Raw genomic sequence first — 18,966 nt, forward strand, 5'->3', positions numbered from 1 at the left:
TGCCGTGGCGTCCACGAGCTGGTCAATCCTTGGTAAAGGAAAACAGTCCTTTGGACAAGCTTTGTTGAGGTCCGAATAGTCAATGCATGTTCGCCATGTCCCATTTGGCTTTGGGACCAACACCGGATTGGCTACCCAGTCAGGATAAATTCATCCCTAATGAACCGGTTTACTTTCAACCTGTCGACCTCCTCCTTCAGTACCTTTTTTCTGTCGTCATCCAGTTGTCTTCGCTTTTGTTGCTTCAGTGGGAAGCTTTTATCGATATTCAATGCGTGGCTCGCTATGTTCAGACTTATTCCAACCATGTCCGAATGTGACCATGCAAAGACATCCTGGTTTCTCTTCAAAAAGCAAATTAGTTGCTATTTGGTTTCTTCCTGGAGGTGTTTCCCAACCTTTACCTTTTTCGAGGGATCAGACTCTTCGAGCTGGATCTCTTCGAGCTCTTCTAACGGTTCGAGATCAACTTTCTCCTCAACCCTCGGATCGATTTCATCATCAATCTCCAAGACTATCCCATCTTTATTCTGAACAATGACGAGTGCTTGTGCGCTCGTCTGTTTCTTTCCTCTTAAGGAAATGTTGTAGCATTCCCTTCCAGCCAACCGATCTCCCTTCAATGTCCCGATGCCACTAGGGGTCGGGAACTTAACGGCCAGATGCCTTACAGACGAGACTACCCCTAGTCCAACCAGGGCGGGTCTTCCGAGTAGCATGTTGTAGACCGAAGGTAGGTCTGCTACTACGAACTCCATCATCTTGGTTGTTGAGATTGGGTAGTCTCCCAAGGTTACGGGGAGTTCGATGGATCCCATGCAAGCGGTCCCCTCTCCTAAAAAGTCGTACAGTGTTGTTGCACATGCTTTCAGGTCGCGAAGAGTGAGTCCCATTTTCTCCAAGGTGGCTTTATAAATAATGTTAACCGAGCTCCCACTGTCTATGAGAACCCGGTGAACTCTCTTATTTGCGAACTGGAGAGTGATAACCAGTGGGTCATGGTGAGGAAACTGAACATGGGACGCGTTGTCCTCAGTGAAGGTTATTGGTTGGGATTCAATCTTTTGATTTTTTGGAGCTCTAGGTTCGGGTTCATAAGGAGACCCATCCCCAGTTTTTAGCTCGTTCACATATCTTTTTTGGGCATTTCTGCCCATGCCCGCGGGATGAGGCCCTCCCGAGATGGTTATCACGTCTTCTCCATCAATTGGAGGGGGCTTATCTTATTCCCTAGATCGGGAATTTTTGTTTTGTGCAGGCTGTGGCGCGGCTGCCCTCTGGCTCGTAGACGCCTGATTACTATTCTGGTTTTTGACATATTGTCTGAAATAACCTCTCGAGATCAATCCTTCGATCTCATCTTTTAGCTGTCTACATTCATCAGTAGTATGCCCGGTGTCTCTGTGAAATCGGCAATATTTGCTGGAGTCCCTCTTGGACTTCTGATTTCTCATTGGGTCTGGACGCCTGAAGGGGACCTGGTTTTCATTAGCCAGGTATATGTTCTCCTGAGACTCGTTGAGCTCGGTGTACACCCTGTACACGGAGAAATATCTATCCCCCTTCTTTTTCTTTCCTCCCTCAGCCTCGGGGTTACTCCCTTCGTTGTTTTTTCTCTTGGAAGGGTTTTCCGCAGCAGGCTTTGAAGCTGGTGGGTCCGTCGAGGTTGAGAGAGAGTTTACGTTTATCGTTGTAGTTACGGGCTGGGAAGTCACATTAAGTGTCGACCTCGCTTCCTCTACATTGACAAACCTCTGTGCTCGTTTGTTAAACTTGGTTAGGGATCTTACCAGTTTCCTCTGCATGTCATCCCAAAGAGCACTCCCTGGCATCACTCCAGCTTGGACAGCCATTAGATGACCGTTGTCATCCACATTTCGAGCTCGGGAAACTTCCAAGTTAAACCTTGTAAGGTAACTTTTCAATGTCTCACCTGGCTGCTGCTGAACGTTAGTCAGAGTTGATGCCTCAGGTCTAACCCCCATCATGGCTCTGAACAGCTTCTTGAAGTCTTTAGACAGCTGATCCCAAGAAGTTATTGAGTGTCTTCTATATTTTTTGAACCAGCTTTTGGCTGGTCCTATCAGCGATGCTGGAAATAACATGCATATGAGCTCGTAACCCACGTTACTCGCTCTCATTATGGTATTGAATGTACTCAAATGGCTGTACGGGTTGGACTTTCCCTCAAACGTTGGGACGTGAGGGATCCGAAATCCTTGGGGAAATGGAGTATTGGAAATATGGGGAGCAAACGGTTCAAGCTCCTCGTCAGAATCTTCATATCGACCCTGACCTTGCTCATTTTTCAAAATCCTGAAGGCCTTTTCCAACTGATCAATTCTTTCCTGGACCAGGTCCGCGAGGGGTCTTGCCTGAAATTGGTTGTCGTCGATCATAATTCCAGGTTCGCGCCTCCGCAGAGGGTCTTTACGCCTATTTAAGCGATCCCTCAAGTTCGGGTTTGTCCGGTTAACATTACCCCGACTCTGATTCAAGTGTTCCCGCAAGTCGGAGCGATTCCTGCGGCTCCCCGTATTCTTTCGACCTTGATCATGCATACTGACTGATCTGGTATCTCCAGAGTCATCACTAGTAAGACTTGTCGCATGATTATTTCGAGATGGGTCTCTTTCATGTCGCCTCGTTTCTGCAGTGCGAGATCGGGATGTTTGACTTTTTCCAGATATGGTGCCTCTCCGTTCCCGAAAAGCTTCCCTGTTCCCTTGTCTCTTCCCCGCACGTCTTTCCTCATCATCTCGAACTGGTTGAGCATTCCTGCGAGGAGGTGAAGGATATCTTATAGGCGATGGAGGGAATCGTATGGGTGATGGTGGCTGCCACCCATTTCGTGGCCTGGACGGTCCGGAGTTTGCCCGAGATGGGTTGGTTGCATTCTGTGTGTTTCCAGGGACTTGAGTCTGAGCCTCTGCAGGGGCTCGGTTGTTCTCAGTTCCCGCTGGTACCTCCACAGGTGGATTAACCAGGGCCCTAGCTCGGGTACTTCTCTGGGGTCTCGAGGGAGCGGATGGCTCTGCTGGTGCCGGAGGTTGTTCCGGCCTTCTTGTGGCAGCATTTTTTCGTGGACGCCCACGAGGCCTGCGGGGAGGAACATGCACATCCCTCGGAGGAGGGGCTTGGCTTTCACGCGGAGGCGGGGGCTGAGCCACCTGCGCCTCTGAGGTTATCCTAGCCAACTCCTCATTCTGCTTGTTGGCTTCTGCCAACTGCTGCTTCAGCTACCGATTTTCAAGTTCCACAATGGGAACATGCCGCTCAGGATTGTAGTACATATCCTCATCCCTCGGAGGTGCGGGTGGTCCCTGAGAATCAGAGGACTCGCTTCTCTCCTCAGCATCTGGGTTTACCATTGGCTGTTTCCCAGGGCGTCTCGGATAATTTTCTTCAGGAATGTTTTGATCGGTAGCGGCCATAACTTGTTCAGGGACTGAATGCTTAAGGCTCTCAATGAAAGCACCAAACTATTGACGTCGTTTTTCGTCAACAGTGAATATAGAGCATGTAAACAATAATTAGTTATGGCTAGAAAAATATAATAACACAAACAAGATTTTTTACGTGGTTTAGCAGTTAACTCTGCCTAGTCCACGAGTCTTTGTTATTAGAACTTAAGATGATTTCTAGAAATTCTTCAAGAATGAATTCTCCAGAGTTTCTCTCCAGATTACAAAATTTCGGTCCTCTACAAAGGTACAAGACTCCTCTAAATACTATCCCACACGTCTCTGGGAAGTTCTCCTTTATGTCAATAAATTTAATGGCTTTAAAAGCCTGTAACTCCTACATACAAGGAAACGTCCCCTGAAGACCAGGGGGCGTATAATTGAATAATAAATACCCCTTTATTATAGGGAAGTTACAACAATAAATGTAGACTGCGGCTAGAGTGACTCATTAAGATGTTCAAAGTTAGCAACCTACATCATCATTGCCGTGCCAACCCAAGTCTCTTAATGACTTTCGAGTTGTAGTATTTTCCCTGAGATCATGTGGCTTCGAGCTCATACTTATGTCAGGCTCGGAACTCCTGATCCGAGGCCACCCGAGAATAGACATACTTCGATGTCTGTCTTTCGAGCCTGTGAGGATTTCGAGGCTACCATCTTCGAGGTTGCCACCTGCTTTATAGGTTTGGTGCCTAGGTTGCGGACACATTCTCTCCAGATATTGCGAGCCCATACCTGACGAATCCAGCTTTCAAGATCACAATTCTCAAGGCTCGAAATCTGGGTGTAACAGAGTTTACCTTTTCTTTGATGAGCATAGGCAGTGCAGCCAAATACTCTCAGATTTGACAGGTCTGGTTTCTTACTTATCCATTTTTCTTCTGGTGTCAAAAGATTTATAGTTGTTGAAGGGCTTCTATTCACAAGGTATGTGGCTGTCATTATTGCTTCTCCCCAAAACATCTTTGGCAAGCCAGAACTGAACATTAGTTACCTTGTTTTATCAAGTAATGTTCTGTTCATTCTCTCAGCAACTCCATTTTGTTGAGGAGTGAGCCTAACAGTTCGATGCCTTTGGATTCCATTGTCCCTGCAAAATTTTTCAAACTCCCCACTGCAAAACTCAAGGCCATTGTCAGTTCTTAATGTTTTGATTTTTCTTTCTGTTAAGTTTTCAATTAGCATTTTCCATTGTTTAAACTTTTCAAGTGCTTGATCTTTAGATTTTAACAGAAATAACCAAACTTTTCTTGAATAATCATCAACTATAGACATGAAATAAGCATTACCTCCATGTGTAAGAACCTTTTCAGGTCCCCACAAATCTGAGTGTATATAGTCGAATATACCTTTTGATGTATGTTGTCCAGTTTTGAAACTGAGTCTATATTGCTTGCCTAAGATGCAGCTCTCACAAAATTCCACTTTGTTGATCTTGTCTTTTCCAAATAATCCTTGATCATGGATTATCTTGAGCCCTTTTTCACTGATGTGGCCGAGTCTCCTATGCCAAAGAATAGCCTTTGAGTTTTCATCACTTGTTCCTACTGCTACATCTCCACTGATTGATTCTCCAATCAGATAGTATAGGCCATTTTTCTTTTCGCCTTTGATGACAACTAGTGATCCTCGGCTTATCTTCGTGATGCCATTTTCAATTTTGTTTGTGTAACCTGCATCATCTAGAGTACCAATAGAAATTAAATTCTCAGTTAGGTTAGGTACATACCTAACTTCCTTGATGATTCTTACAGCTCCATCAAACATCTTGATTCTAACACTGTCTATTCCTTCAACATTACATGTGTTGCTGTCTCCCAACACCAAATCTTGTAAGAGCTGTTAGTTGAAGGTCATATGAAATGTACACCCCGAGTCAAGTATCACCTTTCATTTGACTTGCTGCAACTAGAACTTCCCCTTCATCATTTTCATAACCATCACCAAAATTTGCAGAATCTTGATCTTCAAACTTGTTTTCTGACTAGTTTTCCCTTTGTCCTTATGATTTCTGTTTTTATTATAGTAGCAATCCCTCTTATAGTGTCCGGTTTTACCACACAAATAGCATATGTTTCCATCTTTGCTAGGGCCTTTTGAGCTTAATCTTCCTCTGTTCTTGAAATTTGAGTTACTACGATTCTTTCCTTGATTGTTAAATCTCTGAGTATTCCTTCCTCTTGTGAAATGGACTTCTCCATTTGTCTTTGATAACTTTCCATTGTTCTTTAAAGACATTTCCTTTGAATAAATAGCTCCAATTATCTCTTCCAACACTAAAGTATATTTGGCATAAAGGATTGTATCTCTGAACTGTGATGGCAGTGAGTTGAGCAGCTAAATTGCTTGATCTTCCTCTTCGATTTTAACATTTAAGCTGCACAAATTAGATAATAGTTTAGTAAAATCATTTAAATTTTCATCAATTGATTTACCTTCATCCATCTTGAAACCATAGAATTTTTGTTTCAAGTATACTCAGTTTGGTAGAGATTTTGTCATGAATGTTTGTTCCAATTTGTTCCATATGGCAACAGTTGTCTCTTCTCGAATTACTTTTCTCAAGATTTCATCTTCAAGACTCAACACGATTGTGTTTCTTGTCTTCTTCAAAATGTCCTCCTTCTTTAATTTGTCAAAGGATTCTGACATTTCATCTTCTCCTTTTAGAGCTTCATCTAGACCCATGTTTCCAAGATGAGCTTTCATCTTCTCCCTCCAAAGATAGAAATCATTCTTGCCATTGAATTTCTCAATGTCAATCTCTACTGTTGACATTTCCATTGATTCTTGATTTGAGTTCTTGATTCTTGCTTTGGCTTAAACTCGAACACCTGAGCTTCTTCTTGATCTTCATCAGTTCTGATTTTGAATTTTGCACCGAGTTGAATCCCAGTTCACAGCTAGCTCTTGATACCATTTGTTGAGAATTCAACAACACAACTACATCTGCAAAACTCATAAGAAAACCAGAAAAATAACAATAGACACACAATTTTATAGAGGTTCACACTTAGATGGAAATCCCAAACTAAGGCTAATCCTCTTTGAAATCCACTTAAGGAATTCAGTCTCTTCACTATGATAAAAGCAAGAATTACAGCAAGAACAACAACTTCAATCCTCTCCCTTGTGAAGTAGAGGGGTTTGGGTGCTATTTCCCAGTAGAATAACTTGAACTATCACATTCATGAGGACTCGATTTATAGAAACCTTGAGCTGCAATGGAGAACACTTAGGCAGTCCCTTTGGAAATTTCCTTAACCCCTTTTGACCACTCTGTTCTTTCTCTCTCAGCTCTCTCTCTTTCTATTACAAGAATTTGTATAAAATTATTGAAAACAAAATAACTCTCTTTCTTAAACTCTCACTAAAACTACAACCGTGTATAAAGAAAAAAGAATAAAACTATATATAGACCCACTTGACTAATAACAGAGAACAATTAATTAGTTTTAGTTGATGAAGCTTCCTTTGCTCTCAACCTCTAAGCTTGCCACGTGTGATAATCTGTTTTAATGAGAACTAATCCAACACAATCAATATTATATTTAATATATAATATCTACCCTACTTGATTAAATAATTACTCTCATATAGAAGTCATTGCATTGGTGTATAAAGTGTTCTTCAACTTGAACTTTACTATAGTGTAATTATCATAAGGTTTGTTGAAATTTTGGTTGCACTAGGCATTGAACCAACTTTCCATAATAACAAACTAGTGATAACACACACATTTGCTATGTTCACTTGAGACCTCTTTGTTTTACTTTGTACCGTTAATGGCCATGTGCACTTTTCATTTATGGATGTTCTTGAGAATATCGCTCCCAATTCTCATGAGAGGCGACACCACCCCTAGGTCCATATAGGTAAAACTCTTACAGTATTTTTCATTACCATAAAATATTTGTCTTCTCAAGACTGAGTTTATTAAAAAATCTCTTGGTTTTAACCTTCAAATAAGCAACTCGTAAGTACTCATATCACAGATGGGACTATTTTAAGTACAACTAATATTCACTTTATTAACTTGTTATCACCTATTGAACCTAACACTAGTTAAGTAACTAGTATTAAGATAGGTTACCATCAATCATGAATCTCTTTAGGGAGTTTAAGTCACATCCCTAGAGATGAGGTAGCCACTAAATCTCTCGTTAGTGGCATAGTAAAAAGATCCACCAAGTTTTCACTTGTTCTCACATAGGATCACATAGGATATTGAGATGACTCCTCTTTAAATCAATTTTCTTGCATATCCATGTCTTAGACTAATGTGTGTAAACTTCCTATTATACACTCTAATGTATGCTCTAGCCAATGTTGCTTGGCTATCACAATGTATCGATATAGTGTATACATTCTCTTTTATTAGGGGTATCTCCATCAAAAGATCCCTTAACCATTCAACCTCTATGTCGGTAGCAGCTAGAGCTATGAACTCTGCCTCCATAGTAGAATGAGATATACATGTTTTTTTCTTGGAACCCCAAGAAATTGCATCCCTACCAAGTGTAAATACCCAACCAGTTGTGGACAAGTTTTCCCCTAGAATAGATATACAACTTCCATCCATATATCCTTCTAAGATTGAAGGAAATTTGGAGTAGTGAAGGCTTAGTCCTTTTGTTTTCTTAAGATAACCTAGGACTCTTCCAATAGTCTTCCAGTGATCCACACTTGGATTACTTGTAAACCTACTAAGTTTACTAACCGCAAAAGCTATATCAGGTCTAGTACACTGAGCGGCGTACATAAGACTCCCTATAGCACTTGCATACTCCAATTGAGCCATCGCTCTTCCTTCATTCTTCTCTAGTAGTTTACACTATGGTCGAATAGAGTATTGGCATCTTTAAGCTTGAGATGGTTCAATTTGTTCAATACTTTCTCAATATAATGGGCTTGCCCCAATGCAAAACCCCCACTATTTTTCTTCACTTTGATACCAAGTATGGTATCAACTTCTCCAAGATCTTTCATCTTGAAGGTTGATAATAGAAACTTCTTTGTTTCTACTATCTCATTCATGTTATCACTTAAGATAAGCATGTCATCCACATATAGACAAACAATAATCACATATCCCTGAAAAGTTTTGGAATAAAAACACTTGTTTCTATTGTTATGTCTAAACCCATTCGACATGATGACTTGATCGAATTTCTCATGTCATTGCTGTGGAGCTTGTTTTAATTCATATAAGGATTTTTACAAGTCTACACACTTTATGTTCATACTTTGGTAGGACAAACCCTTCAAGTTGTTCCATATAGACCTCCTCATTGAGTTCACCGCGTTAATAAATATCGTCTTGATATCCATTTGATGAACATATATGTTGTGTATAGAAGTCAAAGCGAACAAAATTCTCATAGAAGTTGTTCTTGCAACAGGCGCATAGGTATCGAAATAATTAATACCCTTCTTTTGCCTAAACCATTTAGCTACTAATCTAGCTTGAAAGGTTGTGATAGTGTCGTCTCTCCTAAATACCCACTTACACACAATTGGCTTAGACCCCAGTTGGAGGTCTACCAATTCACAAGTGTTATTGGAAAGAATGAATCTATCTTATCATTGATGGCTTCTTTCCAAAATGCACTATCTTTAGATTGCATGGCTTCTCTATAAGTCTTAGGATCATCCTCAACGAGAAGAATTTTCCTAATGACTTTTTTTTTATTTCCTTCTACCATATAAAATGAAATTCATTGAGAATCTATCTCATCCAATCCTAGACTTTTCTCTTTTCTAACCCTTTGATTTCTTCTAAGTTCAATGTGTTGCTCTACATTCCTTTCAGAATTCTCCTTTTGAGAATTATTTTTGGAAGTAGAAGCTTGAGAGTTGTTCTCATATAACAAACTCTCCTTTATAACGTTTGAAGCTTAAGAATTATTGTCACATAACATGTTCACAAGGAATTCAACTTTCCTAGATTCTATCACAACATTAGACTCTAGGTCTAATAGCCTATAGGCTTTTCTATTGTTATCATAACCAACAAAAGCACACTTTATGGCTCTTGAACCTAATTTTGTTTTATTAGGTTTGTTTTTCTTGCAATATGCAAGACACCCCCACACTTTGAAGTACGATGTATTGGGTTTTCTTCCTTTCCATAATTCATATGGAGATATCTCATTTTTCTTCATCGATATTCGATTAAGAATGTGACAAGCGGTTAACAACGCTTCACCCCATAAGTTGAAGTTCAACTTAGAAAACACCAACATAGAATTTATCATCTCTATATAAGTCTTATTTTTTCTTTCGGCAATACCATTGTGTTGTGGCGTATAAGGTGCGGTGCCCTCATGAATTATGTCATTTTCTTCACAAAATGCATTGAATTCATTAAAGAAGTACTCACTTCTTCTATCACTTCTTAGCACCTTAATATTTTTATTTAGTTGATTTTCAACTTCTAATTTATAAACTTTAAAAGCATCAAAAATATCATTTTTATGCTTTAAAAGAAATACATAGGTATATCTACTAAAATCATATATAAAAGTAGGAAAATACATTTTACCACCTATAGTTAAAACATCATTTAATTCACAAAGATCACTATGGATTAAATTAAGTAAATTGGATGATCTTTCTACACTAGGAAATGGTTTCTTTATCATTTTTGCTTTAACACATGTTTCACATTTTCCATAATTTTTAATGTTGCATGCAATCATACCACATTTTATACTCTTTTCATGGTTGAAAAACATATATGAGATAGTCTAAGATGCCATAAAAATAAAGAATCATACTCAACAATATAAACGGAATTAGCATCTTTATTGATAACATTGAAAGTTACATCATTAGTGCACAACTTAATCATACCCTCACAATAGTACCATTTTCCCAAAAATGCATTGGATTTGGTAAGAATAAGTTTACCAGACTCAAAAACAACCTTAATGTTGGGCTTGCCAAACAAATCTCCACTTACCAAATTTTTACTCATTTTGGGAACATAAAGCACATTCACTAATGTGACTTTTTTGTCGAAGGTAAAAAATACTTCAGTGGTACATTTTCCAAGTACCTTGGATTTGCCCCCATTGCCCATTTATATCTCATGGTTGCCATTTGACTCCTCAAAGGTCTTGAACAATGATTTGTCATAGGTGACATGAATGGTGACACATGTGTCATACCACCACCCCTTCACCTTGACTTGGACTGCATTCACCTCACTAAGGGTAGCAACTATATTCTCCTCTTGAGTTGCATTCACCTTAGGTCCTTGTTGGTCTTTTCTATGCTTACATTCTCTATCATAGTGACCATTTTCCCCACACACAAAGCAAGGACCTTTCTCACCCTTAAATTTTTCTGGGTTGGTTCTTGGACATAAATGTCTCTCATTACCCTTCTTTCCTTTCCCTTTATATTTGGTATGTTTTGGTTATGATACCACGTTTGCTTTGAAAGTCTCTCCATTAGACCCATCCACAATTTTATCTCTACATATTGAATCCTCCTCAATTCGAATATGTTTTTGGATTTCCTCCAAAGAATAATCTTCATTTTTATGAAGGATTCTTTTCCTATAGCTTCTCCAAGTTAGTGGTAATTTTGCCACTATTGCACCAACTTGAAAGGCCTCGGGAAGCTCAATCTTCAAAACTTTCAATTTGTTAACAATTATCTGAAGCTCATGAATTTGAGGAAGAATGGCTTTATTACCAAAAAATTCGAAATCGAAATCAATGTATTAAGAAATCAAAAACTTTTTGGTACATTTCTCTTCCACCTTGAATTTTGTCTCAAGTGCATCCCAAATCTCCTTTACTGACTTGGTCTCAGTATAGAGGCCATAGAGTCTATTGGATAGGGCGTTAAGGATATGACCCCTACAAAGAAGATTGTCATCCGTTATCTTCCTTCTTTTCTCCACCACCTCAAGAGTTTCTTTGTCGGATGGCACCGGGAGAGGTTCAAGGGTGGACTCTAAGATGTAAGCGATTTTGAGAGTGGTCAAGAGGAATCTCACCTTGTCTTGCCACCTAGTGAAATTGGATCCATCAAACCTATCCAACCTCACTAGGTCTTGGTTCATGATCTTGATAGTCTCACCTTCCATTGAAACAAACAAGGGTTAAGCTTTTGAATGTTAGATATATATATATATATATATTGCTTCAATAGAAAATGTAAGACTCTTACAACTCTAAGCAAAATAATACAAATGACAAGGTGATTGATTAAATAAAATTACAACTCAATAACAAAAAATACAAGTAAATGCAGAAATATGTAGATGAAGATAATAATAGAAAATACAACTCTAGACAATAGATACAAATAAACTAGAAGTAGTTTATGAAAGATGTAGAAGATATTACAACTCTAAAACGAAAGATACAAACAAAGGTGTATATAGAAAATAAGAGAAAGAGATGGAAAATCAATAGTAGAAAAAGGAAGAACAATAAACAAAACTCCTACTCACACAACCAAAGGGAAGAGCATTGAGATCACCAACTTGAACAAGGTTTACAACCTTTGTCCAAAAGCTTATTTCCTCATATCTCAAGCACTAAGGGAGCTCTCACAAATGGAAATAGCTCTCTGGAATAAACAAGTCTTTATGGTGAATTTCTAGCCAAGTGCTCTAGTGGATAGAAATTGGTGTGTCTTGCAAGTGAGCAATAGACTCATATTTATAGAGTTTTGAGACACCTTTTGAATTTCAAATTTCACACACCCCATTTACTAATGTTTAATTGGATGTTTATGGGATTAAAAATGAGCTTTGGGAGTTACATGAGTTGTTAGAACCGTTCAAAGTAGAAATGGAAAAATGGCTTAGGTTGTCAGCTTCACTGGCCGCGGCCAAAGCTATTCCTAGCAGCGGCCGTGAGCCTTTGTTTCCCAAGTCGCGGCCACAGCTCATTCTCAACACATTATTTTGTGCAATTTTTCAAACGGTTCTATACTCATCCTACATGACTTTGTAACCTCCAAACACATTATGGGGATTAAAATCATGTCTCCAACAACTATATCACTTATGGATTTGACAAATTCCAATCAAAATATGTAACATCAAATCTACACATTATTGGGTAATATTTAATAGTTACAAATTTGTAACTATTTTTGTAACCCCAAATATGTTACACATTTAGATATTCACATTATCTAAAAATGTAACTCTCATATATATTATGTTACAATATGTGACACACTTTGCCACATTATTTAATATAAACATTATATTATAAATAAGGGGAATAAGCGGCAAAACTTGTGAATTAATACCTAATTTTTTTTTGTAGGAAAAGTACCCAATGTCCATTTCCATTGGTATTCGTCGGTGTCCAGCCCATTAAATCTATTAAAAGCTGACTCTAGACCCACGTGTCAGCTCCGTATTGGCTCATTTAAAAAAATTAATTAAATTTAAAATAGAAAAAAATTATTAAAAAAATAATTTAATAAGTAGAAAGAATTAAAATTTATTTTTATAATCGGTTTTTAGAAAAATATTATTAAAAATATAAATTTAAAATCGAAAGAAATTATTTATTTTTATAATCATGTTTTAGAAGAAAAGAATTATTAAAAAATTAATTTAAAATAGAAATAAAATATTAAAAAATTATTTAATCAATAAAAAAATTATAATTTATAATTTAATTTTTTTATAATATTTAAAAAAAAATTTATAAAAATAAATTTTTATTTTTATTGATTAAATAATTTTTTTCTATTTTAAATTCATTTTTTCAATAATATTTTTCTATTAACTTATTATAAAATTAAATTTTAATTTTTTTATTGATTAAATAATTTTTTTTGATATTAAATTTATTTTCTTTAATAATATTTTTCTAAAAACTGATTATAAAAATACATTTTAATTTTTTTACTGATTAAATTATTTTTTAATAATTTTTTTATTTTAAATTTAATTTTAACAAATATTTTTGAATTTGTCAATATGGAGCTGACACGTAGGTCCAGGATCAGCTTTTAATAGACTTAATGGCCTGGAAACCGACAGATACCAACGGAAGTAGACATTGGGTACTTTTCCACCAAAAAAAAATTGGATATTAATTCACAAGTTCTTTAAAACATTTGGTACTTTTGCCGATAATTGTCCCAAAAATAATATAACATTATGTTATATTTGGTTTTTGGTTTTTACTCATGTAATTACGTATACAATTGTTATATTTATTAGGGATAATTGCGGCATAAGTACCCAATGTTTGGGTTTTGTACGCGGCATAGACCCAATGTTTATTTTTAGTGGCAAAAGTACCCAAAGTCAGTAGAACTGTAATTCCGTCAGTCTCCTCTGTTAGGCAGACACGTGTCACGTTTTTATTGGTCCAAATCATAATTATTTTTAAAATATTATTGAGTTAGACCAATCACGAAGTGGCACGTGTTGGTCCAGTCATCACGAAACGGAACCTAACGGAGGAGGCTGACGGAATTACAGTTTTACTGACTTTGGGTACTTTTGCCACTAAAAATAAACATTGGGTCTATGCCGCGTACAAAACCCAAACATTGGGTACTTATGCCGCAAATATCCCTATTTATTATATGTATACAATTGTATTTCAGTCACTTTGTTTTGCAACTCGATATATATTTGGGTTTATACTTTTTTGGACCCTGTGTTTTATTCCATTACCTGTTTGGACCTTGTGTTTTGACAAATTACTTTTTGGACCCTATGTTTTGTAAAATAGAACCCTAAACTCAATTTTGATGAAGAAAAAATTGAATATAACAATACAGTTTTTAAGCAGAATGATTTTGTTTTTGTTATGAATTGTTAGTTTGGTAAATTATTTGTGATTTTAGTTGAGAAAACATTGACCAAAATCGAGTTTAGGGTTCTATTTTAACCATTTTACAAAACATAGGGTCCAAAAAGTAATTTATCAAAACACAGGGTCCAAACAGGTAATGGGACAAAACACAGGGTCCAAAAAGATATAAACCCTATATATTTAGGTGGAAAATTTAAATTCTCATGCATTCATGACTACCTAAAAGCAGTACAATACAAATCTTTCGATATCTCTTTAACAGGATAACTATTATGGTGTATTGATCAAAGCACAGTGAATATATATATACAGGTTTTTATAATAATACGCATATAATATAAAATAATTACAAAAATCACCTACAAAATTTTATTTACTAAAATATCTTGCTACATCATCAAAAAATACTAGATTTTACTAGATTCTAAAAGTAATAGACCTGAATTTGAAATATTCTCGAAATTCCATTTTTCCCATTTTTCTGCATTTTAAAAAGTAATATTTTGGTTACTTAAAATATTAATAAGTTACCAATTGGTTACTTTTCATAAAAAAAATTATTTTTAAAGCATATTATTTAATATACATTTTGGTTACTTCCAAAACATATTTGTTGAAACTTTTTATCTTAAGATACCGATTAATCATTTTTAGGCTATATTATGATGTCTTATTATTATTAAGATAATTTTACGTTACCGATTAGTCTTTTTTAAAAACTAATGAGTTACAATAAAGTATAACAAATTACTATATAACTTATTATTAAAAGTTACTTTTAGTATACTATGCAACTTCTTTTTTAATGAAAATTTTTAATTCACGTTTTAGTCACTAATGTAATTTACATGAAAGTAATAGTATTTTTTTTATCAATCAAACAAAAAAAAACTTAAAAGTTACTTTCCAATTATAATGATAAATAAACATTTTGGTCCTTTATTATTAATTTTTGTTTGATCAAATTAAAAAAACAACTACATAGTTATTTTTTAAATCCAACACAGAAATTACTTATTACAATAATTAAGAAATTTTTAAGTTTTTTTTTATTACAATTTGTTTAAGTTTACACTTAAGTTATTTTTTGGTTAATAGAATATGAAAAAAAAAACTAAAAGGTTGTTTTTTATTCTGGTCATCTTTTCCAGCGATGGCAAAAAAATATATGTTTCCCACATATCAAAATGATCACATTGAAGAGTAGGTCACAATGGTACCACTCTTGAGCCTAATCTACTAGCGGTGTGGCCCAAAAATATTTTTGAAGTTAATGAGAAGAGAGAGAAATAAATAAACATTAAAATATATATATAGGGTATTGCTCATGTGTAGCCCCTTAAACGTCTCCACCTGTGCATACATTTTTCTTTGCTTTAATTGGTCCAGCTGGATGCACCCCAATGAGTTAATGTAGGCTCTCGTGTAGGATATAATTCTTCCCTGGACTTGAGGCCCATTAGATCGAGTAAGCGGACTTGATGACCATTTTTTGGGATTGAGGGCTCTCCCTTATCCATTGGTGAAGACGGCAGTTTTGGATCGGCAATTTCCATTGCAGCGACAGTGTCCATTCTAGCGACAGTGAATGAAAGCACAACGGCGTAGTCTCCATCGCCGTAGGTGTGTGAATGGCAGTGAGGCCAACCATTGATGGTCATGAAAGATAGATCAAGCAAGAAATGACATCGGGTTTGTAGACTGTAGAGAGAGTGATTGTTTCCTGAGATTTACTTTCATGTTACCCAGAAGAATACCATTCCTTATCTCTCTTTTTCTGTTTTGGGACTATGGTTTAAAAAAAAATCAATTCTTGAAGATGAACCCAAAGAACTACCAACAATGTTATTAAATCATATATATATATATATAATAGGTGATTCTTGGTACAAGATCACCAACGACCACCAAGTCTTATCCACCATGACACAACAATTTTTTTTTGTCGTCGTCGGGGGCAAATAATGAATGCCACTTTCGTCAAGGCTACTACGTGTATGAAGAACAATATATATTTATATATATATATATCAATTTATATGGCCATACATGTATATAATACTATTTACATGTACATAGTCCTCTACAACTTAGGTGGTTTGAAAAGACGCCGACGAAGGGAAACTTTGACAGCGCCATGCGAAGCCAAAATGTCGAGAGGAACTGCCATACCTCATGCCCAGGCTTACGACGGCGAGAGGAGTACAATGGCACTGTCTGTGTCATCGATGAAAGCTTTGTGACAAAGCAGTCATGGTTGACTACACAGAGAAAATGAGGGAGGATAGACCACTGTTCCTCAAATGAAAAAAAAAAAAAAGAATTAGTATGCTGTGTGCTAGGGACCATGGTAACATGTATCTAAGTTAGAGGTATCCTGCACATCTCAGCCATTTAATAAAATCCAACGGTCTAAAGAAATGATTGCACCGGTGCAACTGTTTCTAGCGACTGCACGTGAGAAATACCCTATATATATATAATGTATCGTATATATATAGGGTATTACTCATGTGCAGCCCCTTAAACGTCTCCACCTGTGCATACATTTTTCTTTGCTTTAATTGGTCCAGCTGGATGTACCCCAATGAGTTAATGTAGGCTCTCGTGTAGGATATAATTCTTCCCTGGACTTAAGGCCCATTAGATCGAGTAAGCAGACTTGATGACCATTTTTTGGGATTGAGGGCTCTCCCCTGTCCATTGGTGAAGACGGCAGTTTCAGATCGGCATTTTCCTTTGTAGCAACAGTGTCCATTCTAGCAGTAGTGAATGAAAGCACAACGGCGTAGTCTCCATCGCCGTAGGTGTACGAATGGCAGTGAGGCCAACCATTGATGGTCATGAAAGATAGATCAAGCAAGAAATGACATCAGGTTTGTAAACTGTAGAGAGAGTGGTTGTTTCTTGAGATTTACTTTCATGTTACCCAGAAGAATATCATTCCTTATCTCTCTTTTTCTGTTTTGGGACTATGGTTTAAAAAAAAATCAATTCTTGAAGATGAACCCAAAGAACTACCAACAATGTTATTAAATCATATATATATATATATATATATAATAGGTGATTCTTGGTACAAGATCACCAACGACCACCAAGTCTTCTCCACCATGACACAACAATTTTTTTTTTGTCGTCGTCGTCGGGGGCAAATAATGAATGCCACTTTCGTCAAGGCTACTACGTGTATGAAAAACAATATATATTCTATATATATATCAATTTATATGGCCATACATGTATATAAAACTATTTACATGTACATAGTCCTCTACAACTTTGGTGGTCCGAAAAGACGCCGACGAAGGGAAACTTTGATAGCGCCATGCGAAGCCAAAATGCCAAGAGGAACTGCCATACCTCATGCCCAGGCTTACGATGACGAGAGGAGCACAGTGGCACTGTTCGTGTCATCGATGAAAGCTTTGTGACAAAGCAGTCATGGTTGACTACATAGAGAAAATGAGGGAGGATAGACCACTGTTCCTCAAATGAAAAAAAAAAAAAAAGAAAAGAATTAGTATGTTGTGTGCTAGGGACCATGGTAACATGTATCTAAGTTAGAGGTATCCCACACATCTCAGCCATTTAATAAAATCCAACAGTCTAAAGAAATGACTGCACCAATGCAGCTGTTTCTAGCGTCTGCACGTGAGAAATACCCTATATATAAGACAAAATTATTTTATATAATTTATAAGAAAAATAGCTAAATATTTTTTTACAATAAATAATTTGATAAAACAGGAAAGGATATAAATTTTCCATATATATAGTCTTTAGCCAACTAGGTCCTATCATTAATTGGGCCAAAGCCCACTTCTTGGGAAAATCACAACATTCACTAAAAAACTAGGATTAATTACATCCTTCAAGGTGAATTAGATTTTATTTACAAAATTTATCTCTCAATAATTAATTATACAAATACTGTTTTCTATTTTCTATACCATAAAATAAAGTTTTTCTTTCTTCAAATCTATTTATTTTTCATTTATCTTTCTTCTCCAAACTTAAAACCAAAATTCTAGTAGCACCGTTGGTTATTCGGGCTCAAGGGTGGTACTATCACGATCTACTCTTCAAGATAGTCATTTTGATATATGTGAAACATAGGTTTTTTGCTGTCACCGGTAAAAGATGTCCGAAATTAAAAATAACATTTTAGTTTCTTTTATATTTGGTTAGCCAAAATATTTATTTTTTACTTCGTTGTATTTAAATAATAACTATGTAGTTGTTTTTTGATTTGGTTAAACAAAATTTTATAATAAAAAATAAAATATATTTTTTTTATTATAATACGAAAGTAACTTCTAAGTTTTTTTTTTTTATTAATAAAAAAGACACTATTATTTACATGAAAATTACATAATTGGTTCTCCACCCCTATCAGATCGCAAGATCTTTAACCTTTTACCTAATTGGTTCGGAGCCATTGCTAGGAATTCCTGAAACTTTGAAAATGTTTCCGATTTCCTATGCATTAGGTAAAGACATGAGTATCTAGAGTAATCGTCAATGAAAGTGACGAAATACTCAAAACCACCCCTGGCTTGTACATTCAAAGGTCCACAAACATCTGAATGCACAAGACCAAGTGGTTCTTTGGCCCTATCACCCTTTGCAGAGAATGGACGCTTGGTCAGTTTGCCTTTTAGACAAGATTCACAGACAGGTAA

This window comes from Humulus lupulus, chromosome 8, assembly GCF_963169125.1.
Source record: "Humulus lupulus chromosome 8, drHumLupu1.1, whole genome shotgun sequence".
NCBI lineage: Eukaryota > Viridiplantae > Streptophyta > Magnoliopsida > Rosales > Cannabaceae > Humulus > Humulus lupulus.